Raw genomic sequence first — 14,110 nt, forward strand, 5'->3', positions numbered from 1 at the left:
TTGGAGCCTGGGTGGCATTCCATAGGATGATCACACGGGTACCCCAAGATCTCCTAGGACAACACTGGATTCCCTAGGTGCCTGCAACCAATCCACCCAGTTGTGTATTAAAGTAGCCATCTTAAGTTTCCCTTAGACATAAATAACTGTGACATCTTTCTTGAATATCACAAACCAATCCACATCTAGGAGCATAGCAAATTAGTGCAATCATAACGCAGTAATACCCGGGGTTTAAATATAAGACAATAGGTTCCTACCTCATCAACTACTTCCCAATACCCACATGTCATCAAAACCTACTCATGCAATGTTTGAAGATTGAATCTAATGCATAAAAACTGGGTAATAAAGGGATATGATCAAAGTGTTACTTGCCTTGCTGACGATCAGAAAACCCTACAGATTCGTAGTAGCAAGCCTTGCACTCCGGAAACTCTATCATGAACAAACAATAGCATACATAAGAACTCAAGCATAAGATGCAAAGATAAAACCAAAAGAAAAGATCTAAACTGAAAGTTCAAGTGAAGAGCTTCGATTTGCAGAAAGAATCAGAGTTACAAAACTCAAACCACGATCAACAGAAGTTCGAATTCAAATCTGCTTGAAACCAAATTTTAAATTTTCAAAATCATGTTCAAGGTGATTATATGGACAGAGCGGAACAAGACGAAGATTTTGGTGTTGGTTTCACTGGATTTGGATAAACGAGAAAAAAATAGTGAGGGTTTGAAGATCAAGGACTAATCTATAAGAAAACTATTTGCGGATAGGTCCCTGGCTGAAAATAGAACTAAAATGAAAAATCTATCGGACGAACCTCCTGTAACAAAGACTAACGAACGAATTTGTTCGTTAGAATAAAAATTAATAAAACCGATCTAATAAAAAAACAAAAGAAAAACCGTAGAAAGCCAACCGATTTTTACCAGTTCTCGGGGGTTCAGCCGGCGATGTCGACGGTGTTCTCCGGCGAGGTCGGCGAGGCGGGACGGCAGCTCCGGCAAGGCAGCAGGGCGGCGGCTACGGCGGCGGGGAGCGGTGCGGTGCGGCGTGGCAGTGGGCGGCGGCGGCGCAAGCGTCAGCGGCAGCGCGGTTGGCTTGGGGCGGTGGCTTGGGAGAGAGGGGTCCGGGGCCTCGGCCTTATAAAGGGTTGGGGAGGGGTGAGGCGGCTTGGAGGAGGGGGCACCGAGTGGTATCCCGCTCGGACACGGCGGCGGCGACGCGGCGTGGTGGAGGCGGACTCCGGCGGTGGCTCGGGAAGGCGGCGACGGCCTGGGCTGGCTGGGCTTCGGCCCAGTTGGTCCGAAACTTTTTTTAAATAATTTCACCGAAAAGGAAAAAAAATCCAAAATAAAATAAATAAAAATCCTAGAATCCCAAAAATAATTTTCACGGTCCTCTACTAATATTCAGGACAACGTGAACATTTTTCTGGGCTAAGATGCAATTTTTAAAAATGCAATTTTTCCCTAATTTAACCAAATAAAATCTCAAACAAAATTCAAATAAATGAATACTTTTATTCAAAATTAAATGTCCATTATTTCCTCTGTTTTGAAGAAGTCATATTATCTTCTTGAAGGAAATATGCCCTAGAGGCAATAATAAAGTTATTATTTATTTCCTAGTATCATGATAAATGTTTATTATTCATGCTAGAATTGTATTAACCGGAAACTTAATACATGTGTGAATACATAGACAAACATAGTGTCACTAGTATGCCTCTACTTGACTAGCTCGTTGATCAAAGATGGTTGAGTTTCCTAGCCATAGACATGAGTTGTCATTTGATTAACGGGATCACATCATTAGGAGAATGATGTGATTGATATGACCCATTCCATTAGCTTAGCACTTGATCATTTAGTTTACTGCTATTGCTTTCTTCATGACTTATACATGTTCGTATGACTATGAGATTATGCAACTCCCGATTACCGGAAGAACACTTTGTGTGCTACCAAACGTCACAACGTAACTGCGTGATTATAAAGGTGCTCTACAGGTGTCCCCGATGGTGTTCGTTGAGTTGGAATAGATCGAGAATAGGATTTTTCACTCTGATTGTCGGAGAGGTATCTCTGGGCCCTCTCAGTAATGAACATCACTACAAGCCTTGCAAGCAATGTGACTAATGAGTTAGTTACGGGATGATGCATTGCGGAACGATTAAAGAGACTTGCCGGTAACGAGATTGAACTAGGTATTGAGATACCGATGATCGAATCTCGGGCAAGTAACATACCAATGACAAAGGGAACAATGTATGTTGTTATGCGGTTTGACCGATAAAGATCTTCGTAGAATATGTAGGAACCAATATGAGCATCCAGGTTCCGCTATTGGTTATTGACCGGAGACGTGTCTCTGTCATGTCTACATAGTTCTTGAACCCGTAGGGTCCGCACGCTTAAAATTCTGTGACGATCGGTATTATGAGTTTTTGTGTTTTGATGTACCGAAGGTAGTTAGGAGTCCCAGAAATGATCATGGACATGACGAGGAGTCTCGAAATGGTCGAGACGTAAAGATCGATATATTGGACGACTATGTTCGGACACCAGAAGTGTTTTGGGAGGTTTCGGACATATACCAGAGTACCGGGGGGTTACCGGAACCCCCCAGGGAGTATATTGGGCCTAATGGGCCCTAGTGGGAGTAGAGGAGGGGCGGCCAGGGCAGCCGCGCGCCCCCTCCCCCTCTAGTCCGAATTGGACAAGGAGGGGGCCCTTTCCTTCTCTCCTTCTCTCCCTTCCTTCTCCTCTCCTACTCCTACTTGGAAGGGAGGAGTCCTACTACCGATGGGAGTAGGATTCCTCATGGGGCGTGCCATAGGAGGCCGGCCCCCTCCCCCTCCTCCACTCCTTTATATACGGGGAGGGGGCACCCCTTGGAGACAACAATTGATCATTGATCTCTTAGCCGTGTGCGGTGCCCCCCACCACCATAATCCACCTCGGTCATATCGTAGCATGCTTAGGCGAAGCCCTGCATCGGCATCTTTATCAACACTGTCACCACGCCGTCGTGCTGATGAAGCTCTTCCCGGAAGCTCTACTAGATCGTGAGTTCGCGGGACATCACCGAGCTGAACGTGTGCTGAACGAAGAGGTGCCGTACGTTCGGTACTGAGGATCGGTCGATCGTGAAGACGTACGACTACATCAACCGCGTTGTCATAACGCTTCCACTTATGATCTACGAGGGTATGTGGACGACACTCTCCCCTCTCGTTGCTATGCATCACCATGATCTTGCGTGTGCGTAGGAATTTTTTTGAAATTACTACGTTCCCCAACAGTGGCATCCGAGCCAGGTTTATGCGTAGATGTTATATGCACGAGTAGAACACAAGTGAGTTGTGGGCGATACAAGTCATACTGGTTACCATCATCTCATACTTTGGGTCAGCGGTATTGTTGGATGAAGCAGCCCGAACCGACATTACGCGTACGCTTACGCGAGACTGGTTCTACTGACGTGCTTTGCACACAGATGGCTGGCGGGTGTCAGTTTCTCCAGCTTTAGTTGAATCGAGTGTGACTACGCCCGGTCCTTGTTGAAGGTTAAAACATCACTAACTTGATGAACTATCGTTGTGGTTTTGATGCATTGGTAAGAACGGTTCTTGCTCAGCCCGTAGCAGCCACGTAAAACTTGCAACAACAAAGTAGAGGACGTCTAACTTGTTTTTGCAGGGCATGTTGTGATGTGATATGGTCAAGGCATGGTGCTATATTTTATTGTATGAAATGATCATGTTTTGTAACGGAGTTATCAGCAACTGGAAGGAGCCATATGGTTGTCGCTTTATTGTATGAAATGCAATCGCCATGTAATTGCTTTACTTTATCACTAAGCGGTAGCAATAGTCGTAGAAGCAATAGTTGGAGAGACGACAACGATGCTACGATGGAGATCAAGGTGTCGCACCGGTAATGATGGTGATCATGACGGTGCTTTGGAGATGGAGATGAAAGGCACAAGATGATGATGGCTATATGATATCACTTATATTGATTGCATGTGATGTTTATCCTTTATGCATCTTATTCTGCTTTGATTGACGGTAGCATTATAAGATGATCTCAAGGTATAAGTGTTCTCCCTGAGTATGCACCGTTGCAAAAGCTTGTCGTGCCAAGACACCACGTGATGATCGGGTGTGATAAGCTCAACGTTCTTGTACAACGGGTGCAAGCCAGTTTTGCACACGCAGAATACTCAGGTTAAACTTGACGAGCCTAGCATATACAGATATGGCCTCGAAACACTGAGACCGAAAGGTCGAACGTGAATCATATAGTAGATATGATCAACATAGTGATGTTCACCATTGAAAACTACTCCATTTCACGTGATGATCGGTTATGGTTTAGTTGATTTGGATCCCATGATCACTTAGATGATTAGAGGGATGTTTATCTAAGTGGGAGTTCCTAAGTAATATGATTAATTGAACTTAAATTTATCATGAACTTAGTACCTGATAGTATTTTTCTTGTCTATGTTGTTGTAGATAGATGGCCCATGATGTTGTTCCGTTGAATTTTAATGCGTTCCTTGAGAAAGCAAAGTTGAAAGATGATGGTAGCAATTACACGGACTGGGTCCGTAACTTGAGGATTATCCTCATTGATGCACAGAAGAACTACATCCTGGAAGCACCGCTAGGTGTACCACCTGTGCCGGCAACTACAGACATTGTGAATGCCTGGCAGTCACGCATTGATGACTACTCGATAGTTCAATGTGCCATGCTTTACTGCTTTGAACCGGGACTTCAACGACGTTTTGAGCATCATGGAGCATATGAGATGTTCCGGGAGTTGAAGTTAATATTTCAAGCAAATGCCCGGATTAAGAGATATGAAGTCTCCAATAAGTTCTACAGCTGCAAGATGGAGGAGAATAGTTCTATCAGTGAACATATACTCAGAATGTCTGGGTACTGCAATCACTTGATACAACTGGGAGTTAATCTTCTGGATAATAGTGTCATTGACAGAATTTTTCAATCACTGCCACCAAGCTACAAGAGCTTCGTGATGAACTATAATATGCAAGGGATGGATAAGACAATTCCCGAGCTCTTCGCAATGCTAAAGGCTGCGGAGGTAGAAATCAAGAAGGAGCATCATGTGTTGATGGTCAACAAGACCACCAGTTTCAAGAAAAAGGGTAAAGGGAAGAAGAAGGGGAACTTCAAAAAGAACAACAAACAAGTTGCTGCTCAGGAGAAGAAACCCAAGTCTGGACCTAAGCCTGAGACTGAGTGCTTCTATTGCAAACTGACTGGTCACTGGAAGCGAAACTGGCCCAAGTATTTGGAGGATAAGAAGGATGGCAAGGTGAACAAAGGTATATGTGATATACATGTTATTGATGTGTACCTTGCTAGAGCTCGCAGTAGCACCTGGGTATTTGATACTGGTTGTGTTGCTAATATTTGCAACTCGAAACAAGGACTACGTATTGAGCGAAGATTAGCTAAGGATGAGGTGACGATGCGTGTGGGAAATGGTTCCAAAGTCGATGTGATCGCCGTCGGCACGCTACCTCTACATCTACCTTCAGGATTAATTTTAGACCTAAATAATTGTTATTTGGTGCTAGTGTTAAGCATGAACATTATATCTGGATCTTGTTTGATGCGAGACGGTTATTCATTTAAATCTGAGAATAATGGTTGTTCTATTTATATGAGTAATATCTTTTATGGTGATGCACCCTTGAAGAGTGGTCTATTTGTGTTGAATCTCGATAGTAGTAATACACATTCATAATGTTGAAGCCAAAAGATGCAGAGTTGATAATGATAGTGCAACTTATTTGTGGCACTGCCGTTTAGGTCATATTGGTGTAAAGCACATGAAGAAACTCCATACTGATGGACTTCTGGAATCACTTGATTATGAATCACTTGGTACTAGCGAGCCATGCCTCATGGGCAAGATGACTAAAACGCGGTTCTCCGAAACAATGGAGCGAGCAATAGATTTATTGGAAATCATACATACTGATGTATGTGGTCCAATGAATATTGAGGCTCGCACCGGACATCGTTATTTTCTCACCTTCACAGATGATTTGAGCAGATATGGGTATATCTACTTAATGAAACATAAATCTGAAACATTTGAAAAGTTCAAAGAATTTCAGAGTGAAGTGGAAAATTTATAGGGAGGCGGGTAGTACTTATAGGGAGGCGGGCGTGCGCGAGGGGCAAAGACCGAGCCGAATTGATCAGGGTTTGGATCGGGGCACCTGTGTTCGTGAAGAACACGAAAGGAACAGAGGAGGGGATTGACAAGCGGGCACCGGCGGTCAGCGACTCCGCGAGAGAAAGAAAAAAGACGTACCGCTTCGGTCGCGAGATGGCCCATGGGCCAGAAGTGAGTGGTGGGCTGGTGGTTTGTGCTCGACCTGAGCGCCATTTAAAGAAATTGTTTTTTTAACATAGAGAAGAAAAGTGAGGAAGAGAAATAAAAGCAAAACTATTAGTAGACATATAATATACCAAAATTTTCAAACAAATATTTTATACAACATGAACTATTTCTCAAGTTCAAATAAAATCTACCAAAATTCTCAAAAGTCAAACAGTGTTACTGTAGCAATAAAACCCAATAAAAATCATTTTTAAAATACCAAAATGATTTCAAATTTACTTTCATCCAATTTTATATTGTAGCGAATCATTTTACCCTAATTTCCAAATAACTTATTTTTGGAGAAAAATAATTTGAATAAAACCCAAATAACTCCTAAATGGTTTTGAATTTGAATTTCAAACCTCTTCCAACTCTATTTCATATATTTTGAAGAAGTCGTCTTATTTACTCTCATGAAAATCACTGAGTTGCATAAATTTTCTGAATCTGAAATATTTTCAAATGGAATTCAAATCCCTTTTCATTTAATTAAATGGAAGAAGTCATATCATCTTCACTCTAGGGTTTTTGTGATGAAATGGATTTGAATTCATGAAGATCATAATGCAAAGATGAAAGTTTTGGGAAAGTCCTTTTATTCCCTCTCATTCAACTTTCACAAAGTTTCAAATTCCACTCAATTTCACACAATCAATCACACAACAATCAATCAAACAATCATAAAATATTTATTTTATATAACATTCCAAAATTTAGAATTTTGGGATGTTACAAACCTACCACATTTAAAATGAATCTCGTCCTCGAGATTCGAAGAGGCTAGCAAGAAAAGGTTAGGGTTTGGGAGTTTTCCAGCAAATCCATCGACCGAAGAGGTCTAGGGTGCTACCACACTTAAGAGCAAGGCCATGGTTCTGACAAAACTCATGTACTCCATTCCTCGGGTTGACGGTGCCAGTCTTCTCATATCTTCGTGATAATTCCTACACCGAGGCTCTTCCGGTAAGGGCATAACCGTTTTCCTCAAAATCTTGAGTCCTATCGTCAGGATAAAGTTCTTCTGTGACTCGTTCTTCTTAGCTGACAGGTCTCTCGCCAAAACGAAACAACTATCAGAGATCTCATGGTGGTCAATCATTATTGGCTTCTCCTGCAGGAAAAAGGTCGGGGTTGAACCACACAGTATAGCCTACGATTGGCAACGGTTGCCTATACATGGATCAATCGTCCTACCATACTAAGGTTTAAACAAAGTTTTGACATCGTCGTCTCTCTACTATGGTCAAGTCACTCAGATTTACCAATCCAAATAGCAAGAGCGAATGATACGAGTAAGTCGGTATGGTGATCAATCCATTCTGCACCCGAATCATTATCCTGTATAAGGTTTAGCGAACCTCGCATTTCTAACACTCGGGCATTCTCACAAGCATTGCAGAATTTCTCTTGTCCTCAAACTGGGTTCAAATAAATCCATTAATTCTGCAAGCTGAATAAAACATCTATCGTTTCTTCACAACTACAACTCTTCAGTTTTGCGTATCCTCCTAAGGAACGTCTACTGATTAAATCTGAGTTTTCTTCCAAAATATCTTCCTTCAGCAAGAGTGTGCTTGCTTCTTATTAACTCCTGGGCCTGTGGGTTATGGGCCCACTTCAATGCGGGTACAACTTCTATTCATCCCGGGAGGTATAATTGTTTCACATTCCAACTTTACACCTCCTTTAAATCCAACAACACCCCATTTCTCCCTAACCATCGTTTCAAAAGCAAAACTCCAACTCTCCTTTTTTCGAACTCCAGTCTGTGGAATATATATTTTTCCTATCCATAGTTCTAGTGTTCACACATGGTATTACCATTAATATAAAATGTACTGGTTCATCCATAATTCATATTCTCTTCATATCAAATCCTTCATTACATCCTTAACCACTACCCAAAACTCAAATTTCAAAAGTACTCTATTACAAAAGTTGCCATCCACATAGTTTGGTATGGTCAAGCATTACTTCCATCTTTATTCATTTGTACTTCTTGAACATGATTTAGTCCCACTGGAATTGTGCGACATGATCCTTGAAATCATCGATCTTCTACTTCATCATGGTGGCCATGAGCTTCATCTCGATCATCTCTGCATGCACCTCTCATGTATTCCTGAGTGTGACGGAGTCTTGCTTCAAGTATTTCTCCAATCTGACATATAGCTTCCATAGCAGCTTCATGAACAGAGTCGAAGAATGTTGCTCGTGGTACTCGAGAAATGAGTAAGTATTGTCCCATAGTCTTTGGGCAAACTCCCTTCACACGGTGGAGGTGTACCTCCACTTACCAAAGTTCAAATCCATCCTCCATGAAAGGATAACCTTTGTAGACTGCATCTCCTTCAAGATGAATATGCTTCATCATGTCCTTCAGGATCTTCGGGTAATCCTGATCACTAGTTAGGGTCATGATCATTTTCCGGCCCTTGAGAAAAACTCGTAAAGGGTTGTCATCTGCATGTATAAGATAGAAGGGGTACTCAGGATAATGTATGTATTTCCTTGGGTGAAATGTGGTTTTTTTGGGAGGAAAGGTTTGGGATCAGCTTGTCCATGGGTTCAAGGTTTAAGTCTGGGTGAGATAATGAGAGAGGCACTCACAATCAACAACAACTCATAGCATTTCACATGAGATTCCAACCACATCAACTTTTATTGCTTCATGAGCTATTACAATTTCCATTTCATAACTCAACTCAACATCCCCAAAAATAAAATTGTATTCCACATTTATTACATGCTTTATTCCAATATAAAGATATCAACTACTCTGCTCAAGCTTTCCTCAGTCTGAACATTCGCTGGCAAAATGTCCTACTCCTTTGCAGCGTAAACAAATGACTTCAGACAAATCCAGGGCTTCCTGGTGGTTAGCTTGGCTCCTTCGGTTGTTGGTTTCCTTTCTGGGCATTTGCTAGCATAATGACCTAAATCCTTACGTCTGTAACAAGTGATATGACTCAGGTCCTTCTCTGCAGAAGTTGGGTTGTTCTGAGTATGCCTTCATTTTCTCTTCCTCGATTTCTCTGTAAAGATCAAAGCTTCTATTTCCCGAGGGTAAAACTTCACTTCTGCTATCGGGAAGTCTCTGAGATACTCTTAGCTTACCTGCGTGCAATACTCTGAAAAATTTCCTTCTTCTTCACATGAGTAGTAGGCTTGGGCAAAAAATCTGTTTAGGCCTTCACCATCAGGGTCTTCAATAACTTCCTTCATCGCAAGTTCTTTTGAATTTTCCCTAAGGGTTTCTTTCACGGCTTCTTTCTGCTGCTTGGTAATTTCTTGTACCTTGGGGTAAATGTGACACTGACCAGGGTAGTGTGTAGTTCCTTCACACAGGAAACAAGTAACTTGCCCAGTCGGGCATTCTTCGGCTGGGTGATTCTCCTCACAATGTGGGCATCCATCATTGTGTTCCTCCTGGGTGTGTCCTATTTCTCCACATATCTTGCATGCACAAGTTTGCTTAATTTTACTATCACCGAGCTTCTGGATAAAACGAGACCTCAGTAGAATCGTCTTGAATTCTTCCCAAGCATTTGCTCCATTCCATCCTTGTATAGCTTGATGTATCTCTCGGCATGTTGCGGCACCTTGTGTGATGCGCCGTAAGGTGTATGGAACCATATACTCTCCTTAAATATGGTGCTCCTTCATGCGATCTTCCATGTTCCGTATCCATTGTGCTACCTCTGGATGTGTCCTTGATCCCGGAAATACAACTCCATCTTCATTCATCATCTATTGGGTCCAAGGATTTTGGGATGAGATACGAAAGATAGAGGGGGATACACGCAATACAAACAATAGTTTCGAAGAAACGGGTTTTATTTTGTCGCTGTCAAAAAAAACATCAAACAAATGACAGCTCACAAATCGTCGCATCTAACATGAGTATATAATAGGGATTGGTCTTTTAAAGGTAAAATAATTCTTCAGATTCTTTCAAATTCTTCAATTCTTCGGAGTCTTCTACTGTTGTAGCTTCAACTCTTCCAATGCATGGTGAAATCCTCTTTACTCTAAAAAGGTCATCAGTTGTCCGATATATCGTCCTTATTGGAGTGTCTTCAGTTGATCCTCTGTGTGGTCAAAAGGGAAAGGGGTATATTCTAACTAGTTGATGTAGGAGGGAATATTTGATAAAATCGGAAAAGATGAGAAGTAACGGATCCTTTTGAAAATAAAGTTTTAGAGATTGCCTGTCCTAGGAACTTTTTGATTTCTAGGGTCACGTCCTACAGTCAACATGTGCTCTGATACCATATCTATAGCAACCCGACCTCAGACGGTCAAGTCTCTGTGTGTCTGTGCCATCTCTGGATCATTATGCTGGCACACACAGTACATCAATGTATATATCAAAGTGCAATCACATGTATAAATAATGTAAAACTGATATATACCTCGTAAGCCTCAGCGGAAACAAAAAATCGGGTGTGGAGTCCCATCAACGCCATCGACAAGTTGAGTGTAGACCGTAACCATGTACCGTACTCTTACTCATTGGAAGAAAATATCTACAACATGAGACGTTGCAGCTGTGTAGGTCAGTACATTAAATGTACTGGCAAGATCACTTTAAGAAAAACAGATATAAACTATAGTATATGCAATATGACTTTGTGGCTCTGTATCTGAATTTTGTTTGCGTAAAAGCTGGTTTATTTTCACTACATCAAAGGAACATTAGGAGTCTGTACTACGGAGTTTTCTATCATGACATGGTTCCGCCAACCGATGTCTCATAGCCCAAAATCATCAAAGTTGCCCACAATTAAGTTACCAATCTGGTGTTGAGAATTCCGAGATAGATCCAAGTCTAGTGGCTCAAATTGTCCGTAACCGGGGACACGGCTAATTGATTAGGTTTAAACCCTCTGCAGAGGTTTGTATAATTTACCCGCAAGATTCGATACCTTTTTTTACGTTCTCACACTTCAAGGTGTTTGAGAACAAGATGACCGAAACATGGTCTTCCGAAGAGTTCCTCTGACCACTGTCCGGTGCTCATCCAATCCTACCGTAGTTCTACATCTGCTAGCACCGTCCCAGCCAGAGTCACCACTAAGGTCAACCAAGCCAGAGCCCATAGTGACCTGCGGTTGCACATGTAAGCTTCCGGGCATGAAGTATTCTTCCGTCTCTTTGAGCCTGGGTGAAACTTTCCGCATGATATCACGACGCTTCTCCGGAATCACCGAGTACTGGACGCACCAATGTACCCTTCTTAACCATTCTCCACCCAGAGGTATATTGAATTCTTGTCTTGAGTCTTGAAGTCTTGGCCTTGAAGATGCAGTCCTTGCAGATGCCATCATGGATTTGTCGTCATTGACGTAGAGTTCTTCATACTCACACCACTCCCGAGCACTCATACAAACCCTGTCAACTATAGCGTAGCATTAAAACTATATAGCGTCCCGGGCTTGATAACAGGGTGATGGGTTCCTACCTCATGCAATCTACTCAACTACAAGAAATCAATATAATTACTGGAGGGATTATGAATGGTGACGCTAAATGCAATAAAAATATAGGCATGAAAAGCATGGTCAAATTGAACTTGCCTGGTATTACTCGATGAAGATAACAACCCTCAGAAAATGACTTGGTAGAACTAATCATCACTCCGTTGAAAATCAATATAATCAAACGTATTATTCATATAAGCAGACATACTAGCAAGCAATTCTAACACTCGTAATAAAATCAACAAATAAAATGCAAATCAACAAGCGACATCAAATAAAACCAAGGAAAACTACCAAACAAAACTACTAAAGAAAACTCTAAGACATAACACAAAATAGTTTTGTCGTAAGTAAAAACTTAACAACAACTAAAACACTAAACTAATAAATTAACAGAAAAGAAAATGTAAAACAACTAATTTAACAGAAAGTATTTTTCATAAACTTTGAGTAGCAAAAAGAAACACATAAAAAATCTTCTATAAAACTCTAACTATGACCTATACAAGTTTTCATACAAAACTAAAGAAAATATTTTTTAAAAAGAATAAAATTGTCTATTGTTAAATAACAAAAACAAAGTAAATTTGTTAAAAGTGACAAAAAGAGATAAATTATAAACTATTAAAATTATAAAGAAAAGACAAACAAAACAAAAACTAAAACAGTATTGTTTTGTCTAACCCCTAATTTAAAATAACCTAAAAATAAATCACTATATGCAGCAGACGAAACAATACCAAAACAGTAGCAAAAAGAATCAATCGAAAATATTTTATAAAACTCAAGATACGGACCAAATTAGTGATTTAAACAAATTCATGCAAACTCAAATTTAAACTACTCAATTTTGAAATATAATGGCACAAACAGAACTTCAACAAATTTGAATCTAATGAAAAAAGAATCACTCAATTTGGATCTAAAATATAAAAGTTATAAGCAATCTAAAAACAGAACTATTCTGTTTTCGAAACAGAAACTAAAACAAAAAACAAAACGCTACAGATCGGCGGTGGCCACGTGTCATGCTCTGGTTGGGTCGGCGAGGCTAGTGCACGAGAGCTACGGGCGAACGACCCCTACTTAAGTAATTCAGTAGCTGCGTCTAAAAAAATAATCCTGTGCCATCGTGGCTCTCTGTGATTGGACGACAGGCGTCCGCTGCGTAGTCTAACTAATGAACGACTGACAAATAAAGGATACCGATTCAATCTAACTAAAAAAACAAAAGATCTAATCTAAGCCCTATATCTACGATCGGATGGACGCGAGATGCTCACCGGGGACGCAGTGGAGGTGGCCGCCGGAGTTGGGGAAGAAGGTGGCGTGGCATCGGGAGGTGGACGTACTGCTCGTCCTGGTGGTCGTCGGTCTCGGGGAAGGGTCGGACGGGGCGCGGAGCATGAAGACGAACCCGAGGGTGACCTCGTCAGCTTCGAGGGAGGCCTGTGGCGATGGTGACGAACGTCTGGAGGAGCAGTGGCCCCGGTGAGATGCGAGAGTCGTCCAGGAGCTCGATCCAGAAAGGTTCTGCGTGAGTTAAGGGCGTCAAGGGATGCGCAGCATCAAGGGAGGAAGAAATAGAGGGACATCGGGGATGATGGTGGCTTACGGTTGCTGGAATCGTGCAGCAAAGGAGCTCCAGGCTGAGAACTCCGACGAGATCGGATCCGCACGAAACGGGCACGGGAACTTCCAAATTTTTGCGAAAATCGGATGAGGAGGAGGGCAGTATTTATAGGGAGGCGGGCGTGCGCGAGGGGCAAAGACCGAGCCGAATCGATCGGGATTTGGATCGGGGCACCTGTGTTCGTGAAGAACACGGAAGGGACAGAGGAGGGGATTGACGAGCGGGCACCAGCGGTCAGCGACTCCGCGAGAGAAAGAAAAAAACGTACCGCTTCGGTCGCGAGATGGCCCATGGGCCAGAAGTGAGTGGTGGGCTGGTGGTTTGCGCTCGACCTGAGCGCCATTTAAAGAAATTGTTTTTTAACACAGAGAAGAAAAGTGAGGAAGAGAAATAAAAGCAAAACTATTAGTAGACATATAATATACCAAAATTTTCAAAAAAAAATTTTATACAACATGAACTATTTCTCAAGTTCAAATAAAATCTATCAAAATTCTCAAAAGTCAAACAGTGTTACTGTAGCAATAAAACCCAATAAAAATCATTTTTAA

General features: G+C 41.7%; 1 long non-coding RNA gene across 1 annotated transcript; it reads right to left on the reverse strand.

Moving 5' to 3' along the window:
- Positions 1-378: 378 nt before the first annotated feature.
- Positions 379-13,779, reverse strand: LOC125537713. Its single transcript, XR_007296067.1, has 3 exons — positions 13,542-13,779; positions 13,210-13,459; positions 379-438 (listed from the first exon to the last, which is right to left on the reverse strand). It is a non-coding gene; the product is annotated as an uncharacterized LOC125537713 (long non-coding RNA).
- Between the last annotated feature and the right edge of the window lie 331 nt (positions 13,780-14,110).

Source organism: Triticum urartu, chromosome 2, assembly GCF_003073215.2.
Source record: "Triticum urartu cultivar G1812 chromosome 2, Tu2.1, whole genome shotgun sequence".
NCBI lineage: Eukaryota > Viridiplantae > Streptophyta > Magnoliopsida > Poales > Poaceae > Triticum > Triticum urartu.